We start from the raw sequence: 23,583 nt of genomic DNA, 5'->3' as shown, positions 1-23,583 counted from the left end.
CTTTTCCCTCCGCCTTGCTTCTTCCCTCCCTCCTTCCTTCCCCCGGCTCCGGCGCCTCCTCCTCCTCGGGCCCACGCGCCGGGGCCCCTCCTCTTCCTTCGGAGGCTTCCCGGCTCTAGAACCTCGGCCCGCGGCTCTCCCCCACCCGGCGCCCTCCTCCCCTTTTCTTCGGCTCCTCTCGGAGGTGACTCACCGCTGCTTCCCGAGGCGGAGCGCGCCCGGCTCTGCAAGGGGTGTCTTCCTAGCTGGCTCTCCCTAATCCCTGCAGCCCGGGGACCCACCCAGATATCGGCAGCCTGGGCCAGGACCGGCCCCTCCGCTCTTTTGTGCCAGAGCTGGAAGGGGGCTCGCGCGCGGGGCTCGCTTGCTTCTTTTGCGCCCCACTGCAAGTGAAAAGGGGGTGAAACCTCGGCTGTGGATGGGAGGTTTTACCAGGGCAGGGCGCTGGCTCGGGCGCCCCGCCGCTCTTATCGAGCCTAACGACTTCGCGGGGGGGAGGCAGAGAGTGGGGAACCCCGCCAAATGTTGCGGATATGAAACTTGCTTGGGTAGGTAGCCACGAGCTCGCTTAACCTGGACAAGTGCCAACTGACGTGTGGTTTTCACGGGTGGGGGGGGGAGCGTGTGTGAACGCACACCAGAGCTGCTGGGAAAGCCTGCCACTCGGTTCTAAAGCAACTCACGTGTGCCCGACCCCACCCCCCACCCAGAAGAAGCCAACATGTCACTTCTACCTAAAAGAAACCGCAATGGGTCTTTGGAGTCGCTTTTCATAATAGCCAGTGACAACTAACTGGGCAGCTCTGCGCCAGGCACTCCCTAGCAGACCTAAGACATTTTCACCCAAGCCCACACCGTGTTTATGCGTAGAGGTTTACTAAGGAGTACCACCGAGAAACTTCAAAGAGATTCTTCAGAACGTTCAGGCAGTGAGCTGGGTAATTAAGAATCTGTTTGGACAGCACGCGGCGGGAGAGCAGCCCTCGGTGCAAGTTAAATACGCCTCCTACTCAGTGAGCTCTTTTGTTACAAAACAGTCCTCAGAATGGCTGAGCCACAGATAAACAGATAAACATTCTTACCTCTATGTCCATCCTCCTGAGAAGTCAAGATGTTTTACCAAGTACTTCTGGTTTGGAGAACTTAGGTTCCCCCTGAGACTAGCAGGGTGTCTGGTGTCTCTGGTGAAGAGGAAAAAAAAAATGCCAATAAGGGGGTGGGTTGGGGGGAGGAAACACTTAAGAGGGGATGTCTGGAGTCACCCGGCTCTGGCAGAAGCCGCCTCAGGAAGGGCTGCCCACACCCACAGTGTTACAGAGTTTGAGCATGGACTGGCTCCCCACTTCCCCCACTAGAAGCCCAAGGGAGGCGGCAAGGTATAAATCCTTGTTCATAGCGTTGTTCCCAGTAGTGGGGGGGGGGGGGGGGGGGGACCAAAAGAAAATGTGGGCATCCAAAGTGGAATATTAATTTTCGATAAGAAGGAATGAGGAACTGGTGCCTGTTAGCTCCAGACGAGGCTTGAAAACATTTAGCTGAGAGAAAGACACCAACCACATAGACCCCCTTTAATATATTATTCAGCGCAGATGAATGTACAGAATAGGAAATTACCCACAGTCCATTAGTGGTTGCCAGCGGCTGGAGGGTGGAGTGGGGTGCAGGAAGGGGTTTCTTTGGCAGATGATGAAAACTATTTAAACTTAGATTTTGAAGTTAGTTGTACAACTCTGAATATATTAAAAATCACTGAATGATCCATGTAAAATGAGGTTTTTTTTTTTTTTGGTATGTGAACTATATCACAATTTAAAAGTTTAAAAATATATGTACTGAGGGCCCTCCCTGGTGGCGCAGTAGGTTAAAGCACAAAACTAAGAAGCTAAAGTCATCTCAGCATGAGTTTGATCCCCGCCCAGAAGGTGACCACATGGCACAGCACACCTCTCCTGACCGCCCGCTGCCCCCCTCAGCAGTGCACTTTGTCAGTCAGCCTGTTCTACTCCCCACTCTGTCTCTGGTGAATCCTCTCACTCACCACACCTCTGGCCTATACCCCAGGTCTGTATGCATAAATAAAATAAATCTTTTTTTTTTTTAATATATATGTACTGATCCAGAGCCCTCTCTCCTTTATGACCATTTTTAACTCCCTGTCTCCAGATACTGTTTCACTGAATGTAGTTTAAAACAACACAACACTGCAAAAACATTGTCACTTTATACACAGACATCGGCACTAAAGGAAAGGTGTATATAGATCAAAATTCCCATGTTAAAAAGTCTACTGCGATGGCCATAAGGAGAGAGGCCAGCCTAGTTTGTGCAATCACACCTTGGATAGAGAGCCTGGAAGAGATCAGTAAGTGGAATGAGTGTGAAATGTGACCGAGTGAAGAGAAATCACACGGGACTAAGCAAGATAGGAGCTGGTGGGTTCTGAGTCAGTTTTGTTATTTAATAGTTGTGATCTTAGCATAAGTACCTTTTCTCTAATACTCAGACTGGACAGCCATGAAATGGAGGTGCTGATAACTGAAGGTTGGTTGACAAGATATAATAAAATTGTCCTTATAAAGTAGCTGCTGAAAAGTCATGATGATGCTGATGATTAGGAGAGACAGAAGGCAGTGGGAAGAATGTGCTGAAGAGAGGGAGGAGAGAGGAGAGAAGATCCCCACAGTGTGAGAAAAGGTGGGTAGGAGAGAGAGGGGTCTACCCCCCTGAAATCATAGTTTCTAAGTCCTAAAACAGAATCCAAGGAAAGTGATGACAGATGTGGATGATCTGGAGTTCCCAGGTCTCCTGCGACCTTATTCATGCAGTCATTCTTCATACAAATACCTGGTTCTCCTATGTATGTTAGCCACCTTGCAAGGTCTGAGATGCAACAATATACACAAGACAGGTGGGCCTCACAGTGCTTTTGGTCTCTGGAGAAAGACTGACATTGTACCATTTAAAAAAATCACACACATATGTACCTAATTTCAAATTAAAATGCCACACAGTGGGTGTGGAAATAATAATTGGGATACTTGATGTAAATAGAGTGGGGTCATGACAGCCTCACTGAAGAAGTGTCCTTTAATCAGTGACCAGAAAGTGAGTAGGAGTTAACCATTAAATAGGTGGGTAGGAACAGAGTAATCCAGACTAGTTTGACCCCTGGGATAGGAGAGTCTTCGAGATTCAAGATACTAGGGAAGGTCAGCCTCCCAACTCAGTGTGGACTCTGCCCCTAAAAGTAGCCATCACGAAGCACAAGGGGCACCCTAGGTGAATAAATACTGGCCCTACCTGAAATGCAACTCGTGACCTGAACTCTCACTAGCCCTTGCAGCACTGGCACCAACATCACAGAAAGGAGAAGATCCTAACTTTGCCTGGTTAAGCCAGTGTTGATGCGTCCGCCCACAGTGAACACGATTTGGCTGGCTGGCAGTACCTTCTCCGATAGCTCCAAAGTCTGGGTGGCATTAGAAGTTTAGACCAACTTTCAGGAAATCTGAGCTGGGCTGAGTGAGTGTGCTGGCTGGCCAGACTTAGAACCTAAGAGCAAGCTGCCTTCATCCTTAGGAGGCTCTCGCCCAAGCACCTTCTCTCCCGTCTCTACTTGGATACCTCCATGTGTGAATATGAGCAACGAAGAGTCCATCTCTGGGTGTTACATTACCAAGCAAAAGGGAATCAGCAGGTTGAGTCAAGGAAGATTCCTCAAACCAGAGTATCTCAGCTGTCTAGAGTGTGGATGACCCGGTGGAGACAAAAGAAGATGGGGGCAGACATTTGTGCACGATGTAATCACAAACAGCAAAGCATCAACAAAGGGGAGACCTGGCTGGGGAAAAGCATGGAAGCTGAACTCAAGCCATATTTCAAAATTGATTATAAATAAATAAGAGGGAAAGTCAGGGACTGAGCACTGTCAATGGGAGGAGCTAGCTTAGGAACACTCTGGGGAGGGAGGCCCAGCTCTGCAGAGCCTCGGAGGCTGCCATTACGATTCTGGACTGAGTCCTGAAGCTTCTGCAAGCCTCGAAGGGTTTTCAGCACGGTGTAATGCGATCTGCCTGGTGGTTCCTCTCCAGTTGCTTTGTGGTGAATGTGAATCCAGACCTAAGACTTGGAGTGTGAATCCAGGCCTAAGACTTGTGTAGCTGCCTAAGCAAGACTGGTGTCCCTCAGCCCTCCAGGTGACAGTGGAGACAGAGAGAACACTCATCAAAACCTATTTTTTGGGGGGGTTCTCGGTCTTGACAATGGTCTCAACATTAGAATTGAGGAAGAAGGGTGCCGATGTCAAGGAAAATGAACTCTTGTGCATGATGGGGGGGAATATAAACTGGAATAGCAGCTATGGAAAACAGTATGTAAGTTTCACAAAACTAAAAATATAATGACCTCTACTCCTCTACTCCTTGGTATTTACCTGAGAAATAGGAAAATCTAACTGGGAGAGTAACTAATATCAACATTACTGTGTTGTAGATTTGAAATTTACTAAGAAGTATATCTTAAAAGTTCTAAAATATAGGACTTTTACAGCTGTGTGTCGTGACAGATGTTAAGGACACTTCTAGAGCTGACCATACTATATATACTTACATATATTGAGTTACTATGTTGTACACCTGACACATACCATTATTTCAAATGTGTCTTCACTTTTTTTTAATGAGGTAGAAGGGGTCAAAGACAGTGGTTGAATATGAACTTCAGTGAACATTTACTAGGACAATGTGGAATAAGAAATTGGTGCGGTGGCAGAGAAAGGACTGGGTGGGTGAGATCAGTTCTCAGCCGCTAAGTCTGAGCCGGGGAGACAAGCGGGCGTGTGTCAGGCAGGTGTTTTTTACGTTTGCTCGGGGTCTGTGTCACTTAAGGATTTGGATCAATGCAAGGTGGCTGAGTCCCAGGCTAGATAAGGCAGAGATTAACCTTCCCCAAAGTAGGTCCTGCTCCAAGCAAAGCTCTTTCCCGCCTGAGTCACCAAGCTGCTGCCCATTAAGTCAAATATGGGTCATGCTGCATCCTTTGGACATATTTCAGCTGTGACTCTGTTAGAGTCCGGTTCACATTCTAACAGGAAATCCAAAAATGTTTTAAACCGTAAGTTTATTCTCTTGTGCCCGTGTAAAAGAAGTTCAGAACCAAATACTCCCGTGTGATTCCACAGCCTCCCGGCAGCACCGGCTCCCACCTCGCCCCACCCTACAGGAGATCTCTAGCTCTCCTGCTGTGAAAAGAGGAATTGGGGGGGGGGCGCTGAGTCAGCCCCTTTCCTCACCTGCCACAGGTTGTAGACGATATTGTGCTTTTCATCTCGTTGGCCGAAACTTAGTACCGTGGCCACATGTCCTGCGAGGGAAAGTGGGAGATTCAGTCTTTTGTCTGGAAACTCACCACCCTAGATGAAATCCAAATTTCCTTACAAAGAGGGCAAAGGACAATAGACTGTGAGGAGGAACCTGGCAATGTCTGCCCGAGGTTCACAACTTCAGGAAGGAAGGAAAATGCCAATGTTCTCGTGAGAAGACAGAAGCTGAATCTTTGAGTGTCTTGCAAGCTGTCTTAGGCTCCTTTCCTGATGGGTATTAAGGGAGGAACTGCCTCCCTTAAACAATAAATTACTGGCCCCTGTCACTGAAAACCTCCTTGGAGCAGTAAGGTAAACATAAGCATTGCTCCATCTCCATTTCTCTGTGCTTCTTTCAACTTTGCTCTTCTTAATAGGAAGCCCAGCCTCCAGAAAACGTTGGTGTCAACATTCCAGACCCAGCTACAAGCAACATCCCTTCCTGTGCTAGAAAGATTCCTTATCACAATTATTTCTATGCGGGCATCGGCCCAGTTGAGGAGACTGGCCTGGCCTGGCTCCTTTAGCCCCAGAGCCCTGGCCCTCAAGTGAGCACTGAAACAAAAGTAGGGGTATTGCCAAGTAGCAAAGAGTAGCCCACACTTCGGGCTGGAGGTGGGTTATGAGGGCGTTACACACTGAGCTGTCAGCTAGCCATCTATACGGCACCGAGTGATAACTGTAAACAACATGAACATGCTTAATCCCACCAAGCTGGACACCTCAAAATAGCTAAAAAGGTAAATTTATGTGATGTGAATCTTACCACCAAAAGAAGCAGAGTATATAATGAAGGAAGCTCTCCCCACACATAACCCCTGACAAAAGTTTATCAGGCGCCTCTTCTTAAACATGCATTCTCACAGAACAATAACTCTAGAAAGTGGTTAACATTTTCATTACATCTATGTTTTTAAGATATTTTTTTCTTCACAAAACACCTGCTGAGAGCTCTGGAATTACCAACGTGGGCAATGTGATATGAGAAGTACTTGCTGACTCAACACTACCGGGTATCAGATACGTGTGCTCCTGTTCCTCAGGCTGTCAATGGTAAGCTCGTTAAGGGACTCCTGGTGCCCAGAGGCTGGGAGAAACCCCCCGCCCCAATCTGTGAGGGTGTCTCCAGAAGAGATCAGGGTTGACTCCACACACTGAGTAAAGGCTGTCGCACCAAAGCAGGTGGGCATCACCCGGTCATCAAGAGCCTGAAGACCACTTAAAAGGCCGAGGAAGGGCAAATTCCCTCCTCGCTCCTTCGGCCGGAGCTCCATCATCTCCTCACTCACAGGAGCTCCTGGCCCTCCAACCTGCAGACTCAGACTGGGGTGTACACTCCAGCTTTCCTGGTTGTCCCATTCTCCCATGGCAGATTATGTGGGGCTTCCCGGCCACCAGTTATGTTAAATGTCTGTAACCCTGACTGGTGAGCACACACGCTCCCCCAGCTCTGCCGAGGGCACAGTGCTGTGGTGTGGGACGCGCTCCTTGTTCTGATGCTTCCGGCTCCCCAGGACATGAACCAGAAGAAAAACTGCCAGAGCAAACCAAACAGCACAGGCCCTGCCCTCAGGAGTGACTGCCTCCAGGCAGAGGGCAACAGTGGATCACCTGGTCACAAATAGAAGTAGAAAACTGATGCGTGTGGCCTACTCCAAGGTGTCAGTGAGGAACGAGCAACAGAGCTGGGGCTGAAGGATGAGGGCTAGTGCGTGCAGCGAGGCGGTTGGGATGTAGCCAGGGAGGGAACATGTCAGGGGGACGCTCTGTCAAAGAACTAGCACGAGATACTGCAAGAGGCCGGGTGGCTGGAACTCACAGGGCCGGCCCAGGAAGGAGTAGGGGCCTGTGCCAGCTGCTGTTGCCCAGGTTTCTTCCTTTCTGGAAAACCTGGATGTGGGTTTTGGGACTCCTTTAGGGTCTTCTGTTTGCTTTCTAAGGCAGACTCACCTTCTCCAACCCTCCTAGACATGATAACTTGGGACCCCAAGAAAGTTCTAGAATTAGCCCACTAACCTAAGGAGGTTCAGCCAGCAAACCAATTGAGTATCTGGGGCGGATGAGGCAGTATAGCAGGGCTCTAAGGAATGCTAGCGTTAGAGAGGCCCAACCTCAAGGGATTTACATCCAGGGCCTCCAGCCGCAAGGCACATGCTGACGCCTGAAGCAGAGCACACGGATGCCTCACCGAGCCAGCCTGGCTCATGGGTGTTCCCAGGGAGGCCACCACGGGGAAATAGGAGCGTGAGGGTGAGATGTGAGGAAGAGATTTTCCAATTTTCTCACACTGAAATCAAAATCCCTGAAGCAATGGAGGACTCATCTTTTCTAGTTAGGAGTTAGATGAGCCCGGCTCAGGGAGATGTGGGCTAAGTCTCATATTAGCACCCTCCGCAGAGGGCATGCCCTGTCCTGGTGCAGTCTGCTTCCCTGCCCCCTGCTTTTGGAAACACCCGGTATACAGAGGGGGGAATTATCTGTCCCTCCCTGGTGGCTCAACGGGTTAAAGCGCAGCACTGTGAGGCTTTCTGCTGCCACTGCAACACGAGTTTGATCCCCACCGCAGAGGTGACCCCCATGGTGCGGCAGACCTGACCTGCCTGCCGCTCCCATCCCATCAGCAGTGTATTTCAGTCATTCTTCCTGTTTTGCTCTCCATTCTGTCTCTGGTAAATCCTTTCACCCCCCCCCATCTCTGGCCTGTACCCCAGTTCTTGTATGCATAAATATATATATTTTTTTAAATAAAGAAATGGGAGTTATCACCAGGCTCTCCCCACTGCTGCAGGTCCCTTGGGCAAATCCTATCCTGTTGCTTTAACCAGGTGAAGCAACTAACCTAAGGGTGATCTGATGTTGATTTTGCCAGATACCAACGGATATTTAAAAAAATGTTGGTCATTAGGAAAGAGCATATTTTCCCAGGATCCCAAACACCCTGGCATGACCCGGAAAGAGGTTTCCACAGGGTGACCTTCAGCCGGGCACCTGTCCAGCCACTGGGAGTCCGTCTGCCATGACCAGAGACTGTTCTCCGCGTCCCCGGACTCTGTCACAGTGACATGGAAAATGAAACAAATATATAAATACACGTCTTATCATATAACCCAAGAATTCCAGGCCTGCCAATTGTCCTAAGAAATTTTTATTAAACTATATACTTAGAGCTATTTGTTTTGGGGTGGGGAGGCCAGGAGAGCAATCGAGTCATCCGGGAATAGTAAGACAAGCAGCACACGCCCCTCTGGGCCTCCTGGGCTTTGAGCTCACTGACTTTCGCTCTCAGCGGTAAACACAGACATCTGGGGATGCTCAGAGCCTTATCCTAGCCTCCTCAGAGCACCCCATTTCCACCCTGTTTTCTCACGTAGTGTGACATTCAAGTGCTGCCTAACAGGAGGAAAGCCAGAGCGACCCCTGGAGCCCGGCGCACACCCCTGCTCTTGGACTGCAGCCCAGGGCGGGCACACGACCCGACCTCGGCTCCGCCAGCCCGCCTCTCCCAGGATTTTGACCCTTGAGCGCCACCAGCATAGAGCAGGGGCAGGAGAAACAAAGTTCTCTGTTGCAGCCAAGAGTGTGAAGGAGACCTGCTGCCTGGCAGCTGTCAAGCGTCCTGTCCCTATGGGGGGGGGAGGGTCTTTGGGACTCTGACCATACTCCACCCTTCACATGAAATGTCTTTTTGCTTAAATTGCCACACTCAGGGATTTTTTTTTTTTTCCAAACAGAAGAGTAAGTAGGTTCCGAGGTTGGGGCTAGACAGAAATGAGCCTTCAGGAAAACTGGAGCACGTGGTACTGTTTTCTGCTGCGGTAAAAGGGAAAACTGTAACACTCCCACTGAGGTTCTGAGCAGGAGCCCAGCACCCACAGCGTATGCACACTGGGCAACCAGCCATTAAGTTGTCATCCTTGATGACTTAGTCCTGAGTCATAGGACCCTAAGTCTCCTGTGCAGCTAATTGATGTGCCAACCTGACATGGCTGTGGGATGCCCCGAGAGCTGTAAGACATTATTTCTGGGTGTGCCTAGGAGGGTATTTCTAGAAGCAATTAGCATTTGGTTCGGCAGACTGAGTGGAGAAATCCACCATCACCAAAGTGTGCTGGCCTCATCGGTCCAATCCTCTGCGGGAACAGAAGGAAGAGGCAAAGACAGGGCAGTGACTCCCGTTCCTCTGAGCTGAGAGCATCCTGCTCTCAGCCTCAGGCGCTCCAGTTCCCGAGCCCTCACACTAGGGCTCTCTCGGCCTGGCTGTTAGCGGCAGGCCTTGCGAATGCTCGTTCCTGGTCACCGGTGAGCCAGCTCCTACAACAAATGTGCCTTCTTTTCTGTTGGATCTACACATGGTTTCTGCTTCTCTGGAGCAGCCTGACTGAGACATCCTCCTTTGCTGGGAACTGACCTGCCTCATATCTATCGGTCATCGGGACATCCCCTCGTTTTTACCATTTTCTTTTGGGTTTTTTATGTGTCATGGAATTTTATTATACACAACTACATGGAAAAGATAGTGAAAACAAGCCAGCATGGAACTGCTGGGCTGCTCTGTATTTCAGCTCCTGGTCTCACGAGCAATGTTCGTGGCGGGGAACAGAGTTCTTTGACTTGCGGGTAATCTGAAAGATACCCTAATCTCTTTTTCTGGCCTTTCATGGAGCAAGATAACCAACACGTACCTTTGAGCGGTGTGGTGAATGTTCTCATAAGCCAAAGCTCTTTGGCGTGTGACAGGTAGGAGCATCTCTTCAGTGGCCACAGGAGAAATAGCCCCTGGCACTAGTTCTGTGATGTACCAGCCAGTGACCTGCAAGATGGATGAAGATTCCAGGCCACCCGTGAGCAGGGTCAACAGGAAGCATAGAAAATTATAGGCTGAGGGCAAAGCTATGCGAGAAAATGGTAGAGCTGCCTAGGAGTAATGCACGCGGAGAACAGTGTAGCCCACCACGAAGGCGTCGCCTTGGCACTTTACTGGCAGTGCAAATCTTCACTGCTGAAATGCCACATTGCCCGGTCACCCTTCCAATTTGAATAAGAGGAACAAAGTGTATGCTTAATGAAAAAATAAGCAGCAATTTTCCGTTTGTCAAAAAAGTTGCTTGCATTTGTCCACACTACATGTCATGGTAAGTCACACGAAAACCGCCTGGGAAAGCCCAGCCTCTACTTCACAGGCCAGAAGTTAGGGGACATATGGACCCAAAGAAGACATTTCACATGTTTCGCCACAGAAGGAGGCTTCCAGATCCCCTGGCAACAGGTGACTCTTCACTTAGGGCACCTGACACTTCTCACCTGGTGTTTTCCATTTCTTATTCCAAGATTGCTTGTGGCATTGCCTAAGTGAAGCATGACTAGGTGGACTCCAAGAAGAGAAAAAAGAAACCACATTGCCAGTAGCTAAATGAAGCCAGTTTTGTGTCAGCAGGCTCTGAAAGAAGACGCAGACTGCAGCTCCGCCCACAGCAGTTCTCCAACTTCAGGCCACCAGGAGGAAAGCCCGGCCACCCTCTGCTGGTGACCAGTTCTCAGGGGCACATGTCATTTCTGGACTGAAGCATTCAATTGCTGGTGCCAGGGACTAAAGGTCTGTAGCACTTCTTGCCCTGGCTGGGAACCAGGGAATCCCCACGTTCCCAGTGGCGAACCATGGAATGATCAGGCCTGGGAGCTGAAAGGCTGCGGCCCCAGGAGTGCTCGCTGCCTGCACAGCTGCACCCCTGCGCCTCAGCTATGCGCCCACGGGGGAAGGTACACCTTTTGGAGCTGTTCACTACCCCAGGAAACGCATTTAAAAAATCTCCTTTTTAAAAGTCACTCACTTGACTCTCAGAGTATGTGGTTCCTTTTTCTATACATACAAAGACATTGTAAATATCTAAATCAAGAGAGGCAGCAAAGGGACAGGTAAATTTAGGAAGCCCAGCCCGTGGGAAAAAAGGAAAATCCTCTCTGACCACTGAACTTGGTTACTGTCCCAAGTCTCCCAGTCACATGCCTCTGAGATCTGCCGGCCTTTGGAACTGTCAGCGCTGGCCTCTGTTGGGCATGGGCCCCGCATGGAACCCACATGCAGTCATGTGAGGCATCCTTGGCTGTCTGGAGGAAAGTGAATGTTTTCCTGAATCGCCTGAACCGTAGCCTGGCCTATTTGAACTCTCTGAGAAGAATTCCAAGATTTTAGGAAGGATGAAGAATGTTACTGATGGCTTGAATAACACAGCAAGAGGACAACACATCTTAAAAACATATTTGAAAGTCTTTCTTTGTTTAGGGGGACAGAGTTTGAGAGGATTGAAAAGTGCTAGAAATGGACAGGGGTGAGGGCTGCGTGATACCGTGAATGTGCTTAATGCTACTGAGTTGTCTGATGACAATGGTGAAAATGGTGAGTGGTCGTTTATTACGATTAAAATGTTCTGCCACCACCTTTTCTACTAAAATCGTCCAAGTCATGATAAGGATTAGGAAAATCAGCACTTACACATTGTTGAGAATATAAATAGCTATTTCTTTCCAATGCAGTTTTGGTGATACTTATTTAAAGGCCTTATAATTCCCATTGCTCTTCTGGGAAACTCTTCTAAAGTTTAAAAAAGTAATAATTTGTAACATTTTATAAGAAATGATCACAACCCCATATGATTTTTAAAAGCCAAAATGTGAAAAAAAAAAAGCACTTTAATAAATACTCATACAATAGAGCACCATGGAACCACTGAAAGTTAGGGTATTGAAGTATATTTAGTGAGAGGTATTGGGGAATATTCCAATAGTTGTTGAATTAAAAAAGAAGTCTGAGTCCTGAGTTGAACGATAAGTTCCTAGGTGAGTCTGAATGCACTGCTGCTTAATAAATCTATGCTGATAATTGCGTTTATGAAATTATCTTCTACGATTATTAGCTGTACTGGCATTATTCTAATGACAAACACCTCAGGACACAGTTTATCTGGGTATAAAAACCACAACACGTTAAGATAATGGAAATTTAGAATATTGCCTGCCTTCCTCGCACCGAGGCTCCACCCTGCCGTCCCTGGTACAGCCTTGCCACGCGGAGGTAGTTATGAAGGTTGAGTGGCAAGGAGACTAGCGAAAAAGAAACTTCAGTTAGTTCTTCTTTCTCTGTTATCTTTTTAACATTGCATCATCTTCCTGCTCCATCTTGACGCTTTTGTTCTTGTTGTGATCGTGACCTGAGGAGGATCTTTTTGGTGTTGGTGTCAAGATGTTTCACATCTCTAAGCTCATTCTGGACTCTGCTTTTCCTGGTATTGTTATTCCAGCCTTGTGCTGCACTCCAGTATTTACGTAAATGCACACATCTGTCCCTCATCTCACATTCTGAACTCAATAGAAAAGTGCCTCTACTGTCACTTTTGATTTTTTAAGATCCTTCTTCTCTCTCTCTCTCGCCTATTGGAATTATTTAGCACAATAGTCTTTAACCTGAGTTCTAGCCACCCTCAAAGATATCAGAAGACTTTCCAAGGTGCACTAATGACAGGCAGAAATTTTATTTACAGCCCCTCAACCTGTATTTGTCTTTTTTCCTAAACTTAGCACCACAAAAGGTAAACAATTCCAGGTAACAAGGAGATAATGTGAAATATTTTTCTGGAAGACTCCTGTAAAGCCCAACCCACCATAACACACTGTATCTTTTCTTGCCTTATGATACATTTTCTGCCTTCTGCAGAAAAGCTGAGATATTGCTTTTAGAAACTGTTCTGTTATTTAAATATATTACAAGGAGACACTCCCTGGTTGATGCAAGGGTTAAAGTCTCAGCACTATCAAGCTTATCAAGCTATCAGCAGCCACTGCCGCAGGAGTTTGCTTCCCAGCCAGAGAAGTGGCCCATGTGGTGCAGCAGACCTCTCCTGTCTCTCTGCTGTTCCCCTCAGTAGACCTGCCTGTTCTGCTCCCCACTCTGTCTCTGGTGAATCACTCACCTCCCACACCTCTGGACTACACCTCAGTTCTTGTGTAAATCAATAAATATAAATAAATCTAAAAAATATAAGAACAACCATCTTTAAAAAATAAGTGCATACTGCTGGTGGGAATGCAAACTAGTACAACCACTATGGAAAACTGTTTGAAGGTTCCTCAAACATGGAGCTTCCCTATGACCCACCAATCCCACTCCTAGGTATCTACCCAAAAGACACAAAAACACTGATTGAAAAAGATACCTGCACCCCCATGTTTATTGCTGCTTTAATTACAATTGGAAAAACATGGAAGCAGCCCAAATGCCCAAAAGTAGATGACTGGATTAAAAAGATGTGGTACATATGTACAATGGAATATTACTCAGCAACCAAAAAAGAGAAACACATGTCTTTTGCAGCAACTTGGATGGAGCTGGAAAAGATCATGCTTAGTGAGATAAGCCAGAAAGAGAAAGAAAAATACCGGATGGTTTCACTCATAGCAGGAGTATAATGGACCAGGTGAGAAAATAAAAGACCAGGCGAGAAATAAAAATAAACAAAAATAATGAACAACCATATACCAGAGACATTTTGAGGGGGTGGAGTGGGGAATGGGGTCAAAAACGGGGGTGGGGGGAGGGAAATGCACGAGATTATGGTGACGGGAAACCTGTGGGGATTACAATTGAGATGGAAAAGAAAATGTACAAAATGATGTAAAAATAAACTTTTGTAATTAAAAAAAAAAGGTAAGTCTGCACCACTCAAAAAGGAATTAAAACTCATTTCATCAGTTCATTTTATGAAATAGTTAGCAACTTAGGGCTGTAATCTTTCTGTGCCTCAGATAACTCCTGTGTATCCTGTGTAAAATGGGGCTAATACTACTCCTTTATTGAGTCAGCTTGTAACCATGCAAAGCACCCAGGCCAGTGAGTGGTGCTGAGCAAATGCACTTCATGGTGAAATGCCCCCTGTCCATTGCTCTTTGCACCAGATCTCCTGACTTTATTCTTTTTAGACTCACTTAATTATGCATACAAGTGCGGGGATATAAGCCAGAGGTGCAGTGGGTGAGAGCATTCACCAGAGACAGAGTGGGGAACAGAACAGGCAGATCTACTGAAACACACTGCTGAGGGGAGCAGCTGCCAGGACAGAAGAAGTCTGCTGCACCATGTAGGTCACCTCCCTGGCTGGGGATCGAACTCATGCCGCAGCAGCTGACAATAGCTTGATAGCTGAGACTTTAACCCCTGTGCCAAGATCTCTTGACTTTAAATATCATGTATATGCCAGTCATTCCAAATTATATTTCCAATGCCTGCTCCTTCCAGCTCCAGCGTGGGGTGCCTAGTAGATACCTCAAACTCATTCTCCAGAATGAGAGAGTCTGTTCTTCTCTCTCCCCAAACCAATCTACCTGGAGCCTTTTCCTTGACGTCAGTGCCATTGGTCCAGACGCTCAGATGTCTGAAACCTGTAGTACGTTCTTTCATTCTCCACGGCCAATCTGTCTTCCTGCAAAAATATCCCCAGAATCTGATCATTTACTGCTTCCACCACTCCCCCCTGCTGCAAGTCACCTGAGCTCTCTCAGGGATACTGCAACAGACTCCTAACTGGGCTCCCTGCTTCTACCCCGTGCCCCCAGCGTCTCTGTTCAAGAAGGGCAGCCAACGTGATCATTTAAAAATATTTACCTTTGATCTAGTAATATTATTTTTAAGAACCTTATCTATAGAAGACAATTAGGATGGACATAGACATCTAAGTTCAGGGGTGCCAATCAATAATATTTATGCCAGGCAAAAGTTGACAATAATCTAAGTGTTCAACAATAGGAAGTTAGTTTAATACAACCCATTATAGAGGACAGCTTATTTTTACAAATTTGCACATGTTTAGTTAATAACATCTTGGTAATAAAAATTATGAATTAGCAAGTATAATATATCCACATTATATATTAACTTGCAAATTTAAAAAGTGTATATGAAGGGAGGAAATGACAGGAAGGGAACACACGGAAATATTAACACACACAGAGGTGACCTAGAGCTCAACAGTGCTGGAAGAGAGACTACACCTTAGCAAACCTCGGTGGAGCAAATTCAGAGCTTATGTGCAAATTCTAATCTACACTTCCTGCAGAGTTGTGCAGTCAGTTAAGCAACCCACCCTTCAGCCTTCAGATGCACTCACAGGGTACATCCCATGAATACAGAGACTTGTTACTCTAACTTGTAACAAAATGATTCACATACAGATAGGTCTCGATTCTTATAAAAATTAAAAAAAAAAAAGATTCATATACAGTATGCTTAACAAATAGGGGGAAAAAAATCCCCTAATGCTTTTAGGAATTTAGATCTTTTAAGTCTGTCAGATTAGGATGGGTTAAACTATTTTTTGCAATGACTGGTAAGAGTTTTTCAATAGCTTCTTATCAGCTTTCAACCTGTTTTAAAACGTAGTTCCAAGTGCAAGACATAGTTGGTTAGTGTGTTCAGTGATTGCTACCCAGTTTTTACTGGATTATCCAGTGATTAATATCCACATTTTTTCTTGTCTTAAATGTGGAGCTTACAAGTTAGTTCTCAGCATTTTATGTCTCATAGTTTCTTGCTACTTACAGAATGAAGTTATCAGGAGAAAAGAAATCTAAATTCACATCTTCTCTCCGACAGCCACAGCTATCTTTAGCCAGAGAGCACATCAAAATGATTAAGAAGTTTTGTCTTATTCTTTATGCAACTAAGGCACAGATAACCATTCAAGCTACCTACTCGTTTTCACCTATAAGCTACCAACTGTTTCTACCCAATGAGAAGCAAAGAATGCAAAACTCCTAAGCAACAGAATGAAGCAGAGTCTGTGGGAAATGGCCTGGGAGCCAAACGTGCAGATTCTTTTTTCATGAATCAAGTAATAAAATTCAACCACAGCAGGTATCAGGTATGCAATGAAATAGACTGACTTCAGCACATTCCTTTCTTTTATCACTTAGTTCAGATTAAGGTGAGGAGGCTGCCCTTAAAAACCCACATCTTGGGCTTCTGTATAGCAAAAGAGACAGTACAAAAAACCAACAGACATCCCACCGATTGGGAAAAAATTTTCTCACACAAAACTAGCGATAAAAGATTGATCACAAAGATATACAAAGAACTGATGAAACTCAACAAAAATAAACAACCCCATCAAAAATGGGCAGAAGAGCTAAAAAGACACTTCTCCAAAGAGGAAATGCAAATGGCCAACAAACATATGAAAAAATGTTCAACATCCTTGCAATAAGGAAGATGCAAATTAAAACCACAATGAGATACCACCTCACCCCAGTGAGAATGGCACATCTTCAAACAACTAGCAACAACAAATGTTGGCGAGGATGTGGAGAAAAAGGAACTCTCCTGCACTGCTGGTGGGAATGCAAACTAGTACAACCACTATGGAAAACTGTTTGGAGGTTCCTCAAACTGCTTAACATGAAGCTTCCATATGACCCAGCAATCCCATTCCTAGGTATCTACTCAAAAGACACAAAAACACTGATTCAAAAAGATACCTACACCCCCATGTTTATTGCTAATTTATTCACAATTGGAAAGACATGGAAACAGCCCAGATGCCCAAAAGTGGATGAATGGATTAAAAGGATGTGGTACATATACACAATTACTCAACAACCAAATATTATCCAACAACCAAAAAAAAAATATATGAATGCCTTTTGCAGCAACATGCATGGAGCTGGAAAAGATCATGCTTAGTAAAATAAGCCAGAAAGAAAAGGAAAAATACCTGATGGTTTCACTCTTAGGAATATAACAGATCAGGCGAGAAAATAATAATAATAATGAACAGCTATATACCAGAGATATTTTATGGGGGTGGAGTGGGGGATGGGATTAAAAATGGGGGGGAATACACTGGACTATGGTGATGGCACATGGGTGATTTGGTGATGGGAAGTCCAAGGGGAGTATACAACTGAGATGAAAAAATGCACAAAATGATGTTAAAATAAACTATTATTAAAAAAAAACCCACATCTTTAATGAATTGAAGGACATGAATTTTTGCAGGACTTGGCTGCAGAAATAGAAATATATTTGAATACAGTCCATGGCTCTTTTGAATATAAAGCAGAGTTTAGCCAACAACAATTCCTCCTATGTAAGGAGAAATCTGATTAAGAGTTATGAGAGCTTGAGAGGTCTTTATTTCCCTTAAGACAATGTTGGCATTCTTTGAAAAATAGCTAAGGTTTTCTTGTCTTTTGGAAGAAGAGAAAGATAGATTGTACTAATGTAAAACATGAGCATTGCACCAGTTTCAAAACAAGGGAATGAACTCTAGAATTACTTGCTGGGATTGTACAAATTTTGGTCACCTCCGAGCAAAGTGAGTCTGCTCCCATATCTATCAAATGTAAAGTCTGAATGTTAATGGCATCAAAGTTAAAACCTCTATAAGAATGTGAACTGAGAGGAATCCAGTCACTCCTAGGTATTCAGCTAACACTAAGGTGGAATTTCTTTGAATCCACACTGTGTTTCTCAGTGGAGGAACTGGGATGCTTCACAGTATTTTAAGAACACAATCCTAAGCTTTAAGAATTTTTTTGTTGTTGTTTTTCTTAGTGACAATTTTAAAACTACAAGCCCCCTTCAAACGGTAAGCATTTCAGGAACTTTGGATTAAAACTAGAGTCCAACTTAAGTATCTAATCCACTGATCACAGAAAATGAACAGATCTTCAGCTTCAATTATTTCCACGATATTAAAATCATGCCGTGTGTGTGTGTGTGTGTGTGTGTGTATGTAAATACCCATTCATGTATTGCAGATGAATTCTGGATTTCATGGGCATTTTATGTCCTTATTACTGCACTTGGTTGCTAAGTTTATCTACTGCACCAAAACTTCAACCTCTTTTAGAAACTTTGCAATTTATCAACTTAAACCCAGTCAGTCAAGAGTTCTGTCCTTCCCATTTTCTTCTTTTTCCGGGGATTTATTGTACTGACTTCCAGGCACGTGGCCCAGCGTTTGTGGAAATGGGTTACTCCCTCGTGTTTGTGATGAGTTCCTTTGATTTGCTGCAGGGAGTAGGACCCAGATGTTGCCTCATCCTGACCTAACTGTTCTGACTGCCCAACCACAGTTGTGTGGTTTGTTCCAGACAAGTCTTTGTTGTGAGCTGAGAACCTCACTGCTGTGCTCCCTAGACAGTCTTCTCAACATGCCTGTGTGTTCTCCTGGCCCATCTGCCTGAAAAGTCCGCTTCTGGCCACTGGCACTGGGCTCAAGTACCTGATAATGCCTGATGACCCACTGCAGTCTGGAGAACTCAAAATGGAGGTTTCAGGACTGACAGAAAGAGAACCTCAACTTCCTCAGCAGTAGAAAATTCAAGATACTACTCTGCTGAGAATTCTGTGGATAGTGATCAATCTTACATATTTAGAATATTTTTTGAGTCAGAATTACTTGTAGTTCATACTAAAGTCAAGAGAAGTTGCTCAGTACATATTAACTGATGCACTGAGATCAAATTGTGGTTTGACCAGTATTTCTTGAAAACTGACAAATTTACACCATCAGGTTTCTTTTGAGAAAGGCTTGTACCTAGTCGTGAATATCATGTGAGAGAGTATTTGCCTGTTTTCTGTCCTTGTAATTGTTTTATTTCTGCGAATAAGCTTGAACATAAAGCAAATGGAAATTATAAATGAAGTCTAATGAAAGTGACTTGACAAAGACGTTTTATTTTCTGAAATTCATTCAGTTGTCCTGTATGTTCTTGGGCATGCTCACCCCTGTTCTGGAGCAATGAATGCTCCTGATTCTGGATGGAGTGCCTGGCGATAGGGAGAGGCGCCAAGAACACCCATGGAGAAACACAATTACCTCTGAATTGTATCCCACCACTCTCACCAGTGTTTAAATATGTGATGTGGTATTCAGGGGTGAGGCACGCCCCCTAGTGGGCATTTGGAAACGTGCAGGACATTTTTCGTTGTCTCTGTGGTAACAGCAGATACTGACAGGTCATTTGAAGGTTGGTAGATAGGGATGGTCAATATCCTGCACAAATGCCAACAGCCCCCTGCTGGAAAAGGTCAAATGCTTTTCCAGGTCCTGGTTGCGTCCATGTTACTTTATGCTAAGGCCGGTCTTGGGCACCAGGTCTCTTCGCTTCCTTGTGAGAACTTACTTTCCTCTCTCCACAGTTACTGGGGCTAGTCTTGCTCCCTATATAGTCTTCGCATCTCTCCAGCCTAAGCTGTGCGAGGGAGGAGCTGCCTGACCAGGGAGGCGTGCTTAAGCCTTCTAATCTGCAACTTCAGGATCCTCTTCCATCCTGGTGAGCCCACAGACTGGGTCAAGCATTTGACTCTAGCTAGCTGGGCCAGTGCCTTCCAGGAGAAATCCACCAACAGCTCTTCTCTTGCTTCTCATTGTCATTCCTATCATTGCTATTGCAAGAGGAAATGCGAAAGATTCTGTCTTTTAGTCCGGTCACTGATACCATATCACGTCATTTAGTACCGCGGACAAATTAAGTTTTTTCACTTGTAAAATGAAGGAATTGGGGTAGATGATCTCTAAAACCATTTCAGCTTTGTGCTTTCATTGTTCCATGAGGCTTGGACATGATCAAAGCAATCCTCACCTTCAACAACCAGGGGAACTTCCAGCTCTCCGAGCCTACCAACACTATGGTGAAGATGCACCACAATAAATCATCAGGGAGACAATTCCACCTGGTTTCTAAGAAAAATGAAAATGTAATCTTCTAGGAGGATTATAAAGTGGAGGATCTGACAATGGGTTTATGAAAATTAATGCAACATTACATTTGTTTTCTGTGTGGATTCTTTAGTAAGTGAACTTAACATTTTAGATCTAATCCACGTTTGTGGAAACATCAGACAAATGGTTTGAGAATGTCTGTGAATTGGGTTTAATTTTCCAAGACAAGGTTTACAAGATTCTTGCAGAAAGGGTGATGGAAGAATGGTATTGGAGACCATGAATGAGATGAATGAGCTGGAGAAATCGAGGCTGGCTTAGGGGGTCTTTCCAGCCCAAGGTCTATTGGCTATAAAGAACACAAATCTTCCTAAGGTCCCAAGGTATGTTAACATTGATGCTATCGCAATAAATGTGCTAACCCTGCTTTTACTTATTGGATCTTAAAATATTTTATTTTATTAATAAACTTAGAAAACAAGAGGGTCAGAGAATGCCAGAGACCACCAGTGGAAAGGGCAAGGGCCTAACCCCGCGGGATGTGGTGCTGCAAGCTACGGATTGGGTACAAAACAAAAGCATAGACGCCACGTGATTTTACTGGATGCAAACGGTCAGTTGTGAAAGCGAGTGGAAGAACTAAGTTTAGCCATGTAACAAAGAAAATAGGGCTTATGGTTTTCTCTTACAGCCAGTAAAGACTGCTCCTGTGGATATATAGAAAGGAACAGTGAGACGTGAGATATCTTCACAATCAAAACATTTTAAAGGAAAATATGCATAGGCAGAAGTAATGCTTCCTTTTCATACCTCATAATTTAGTGTGGGATTTTTCTCTTGGAATAAAAGTGCTACAAACATTGATCTTTAAATTTCTTAAGTCTCAAGGAATAAGCAAGGAATGAGAATAGAGGCCTTCAAGACTAGTTCCACCAATCATTTCACTGTGAAGCTATATAGTTCTTTAAAAAGAAGAGAAAATCACTGGCTTACATTTAAAAAAATGGATACTGGGCAAATCAAGTCAAAATAAGTTTTCTTGAAAAACAAACATTCAAATGTTACATATGTCTAGAAACTCCAAACAGGTTTTTACAAGAATTTCAAAAATACACATCCATGAATTTACACAGCTGAGATCGCACAGCTCTTCAAAATCTCTCTGCAAATAAAGAAGCTAACCACAGCGGCCTGCCTGGACAGCCTGCAGCTGGGGCAGATGGACTGGCAGAGCCCGCTGTGCTGTCAGTACTGTGCCCCTTCCTTGGCACCTCTCACTGCAGTGCCAGCCAGTCTAAGAGGCTGCATCTGCCATACTTTTCTCCTGGCTAGTGATGGTCTAGGGGCATCGGATGCAGCGTACCAGCCAGGAAGAATGCAAGTCTCTGACGAGAGGAAAAGTCCTTTCCCGCAGGCACGGGCACCACTCCAGGAGGGCCCTCTTCATCAGCTGGCTTTTGAAGCACTTTCTGGGTAGGATTCTGCTTCGTTATCATTACTTCCATCGCTGTCATTCCTTTCCTCATCTCCCCTTTCCTCCAAGCATTCTTGGATGTTTACTAGCTAAAATCCCCTTTGGTTATATGTCTGTAAGAAACTAAAAAGCTTCCAACCCCAGGCAGTATTTGATAAGCCCCTATGGGTGCTTCCTTTTCTTTTCCACTGCCCTGTCTGTAGGAATAGGTGCCAGAGAGTGAAAAAAGACTATGGAAGGGTGACAGGGAGCAGTTGCAGGCTCAGAGTTCAGGAAGGCTGGAAGAGATAGGAGGCTCACCACAGCAGCTTTTTTAGCTTTGGCCATGTCTTCAAGAGGGGATAGTATGAGGGAGGTACCCAACTTCAGTAAGATATTAAAAAGGCCACTTCCAGGTAAAATCCAAGAGGAAGCTGTTTCCCCTGCAGTTGTTAAACAAAAATTGAGGAAAGTGTTCCCTTTTGCTCTTGAATTTAAGTCAAGGTACTGTACAGAAGTTGGATGAAATCAACATGAAGACCAATGTTGCTTTTCTTGCTCAGTAATTTCAAGGAAACTGAGTAGCTCTGCAGTGATTTCTGTCCCCTTGCCATACTGCATTCCTGGGTCCACCGAAGGACTGCTTCCATGTACGGGCTCCAGGAGCACTTCAACAGGTGTTTTGTGATAGTTCTTTAAATCATGTTCAAACCGCAATCTTGGTGTTTTGTGGGGATCATAAGTGTGGCATTCCTTCATTCTTTCTGGCATTTGTCACAACTGCTTACATGTAAAGAACCACGTATGAACGCTTGATGACATGCTTCTTTTAAATAAAATCCAAGGTAACTGGACTCCAAATTGCTCTCCTGTCTGCCATCTATTTCAGCAATAATTTTTTTGTGATCCTTGGATCAATAAACAAAAGGCTTTTGACAGCCTTCCTCACTCAGCCTAATCATGTCTAGCTTTTGATGTAAAGCAAGAGATGGGGGCTCTTCCCTCACTTGCAGATTTAAGAGGTCATATAGGGTTAGTGATTGGCCTAATTTCATTACTGTAGTGTCTTGGGGAACAGAGAGGCCTGAGGGAGAGAGATGAGGGACCGCTGGTGCGTAGAGCAGTTAGAAATCACATATTATTTATTCATTCAATATGCTGAACATTCTATTCTTTATCATATAACAATCACCTCAATTCAAAAGAATTTGAGAGCACCTTCACCTTATTAGCCATAAACAAATTTTATTTTCATTCTCTAATTGGTCTTATGCCTTATATGATATACTTGAAATATTTCAAATATATCAAATATAATAGAAACCTGCTCCACAGTCCCCATTCCTAGAATGCATATTAGACTTACCCAGGGGACTGTTAAGAAATACTCAATCCTCTAATAGCCCCACCTGGGCTCAACTAAATCAGTATATGTGGGTATGAGTTCCAGACATCGCTGTTTACTAAAAGCTCCCCAACTTACATTAAAATACACAAAGTTAGGAGAACAAGGCTTTAAGCCACAAAATAAAACAAGCTAGATGACATAAAAAGATAGGAATTTCCACAGACGGGGCACAAGAAACCTTGTGTCTACCACTGCTCATTCCTTAATACCTGTCCCCTCCCCCCTCACCTTGCTGGTAACTGTCCCCTTACCCCTACTCTGCACCTAGCGCCTTTCAGGGGGTTCCGCTTACATGTTTGGCTCTGTGGTTTGTTGACAAGCTGCCCAGGGCATGGTGAAAGCAACTGCGATTAATCTTCCCTTGGAGTGTTTTTCTACATCAGTGAGGTTTTTCTTAGAATCCTAATAGAAGATACGAAAGAACCTGACAATGAAGGAATCAAAGAGACTCTCACAGGTAGTTGAAGATATTTTGGTTGTAAAGAGGGAAAAAAGGGCTAAAGAAACCTCTGGTTAAGGATCAGGAAGTAAAATCTACATCCTGCGCTTGTTTTGCATTATACTACTTGATTCTTTGTGATGGGGTATCATGCCTTTTTATTTTTAAAGATTGATTTATTTATGCATACAGGAAGTGGGGTGTAAGCCA

Source organism: Condylura cristata, unplaced genomic scaffold (genome assembly GCF_000260355.1).
Source record: "Condylura cristata isolate star-nosed mole 26May11 unplaced genomic scaffold, ConCri1.0 scaffold00018, whole genome shotgun sequence".
In the NCBI taxonomy this organism is placed as follows: domain Eukaryota; kingdom Metazoa; phylum Chordata; class Mammalia; order Eulipotyphla; family Talpidae; genus Condylura; species Condylura cristata.
This window is presented reverse-complemented; position numbering follows the sequence as displayed.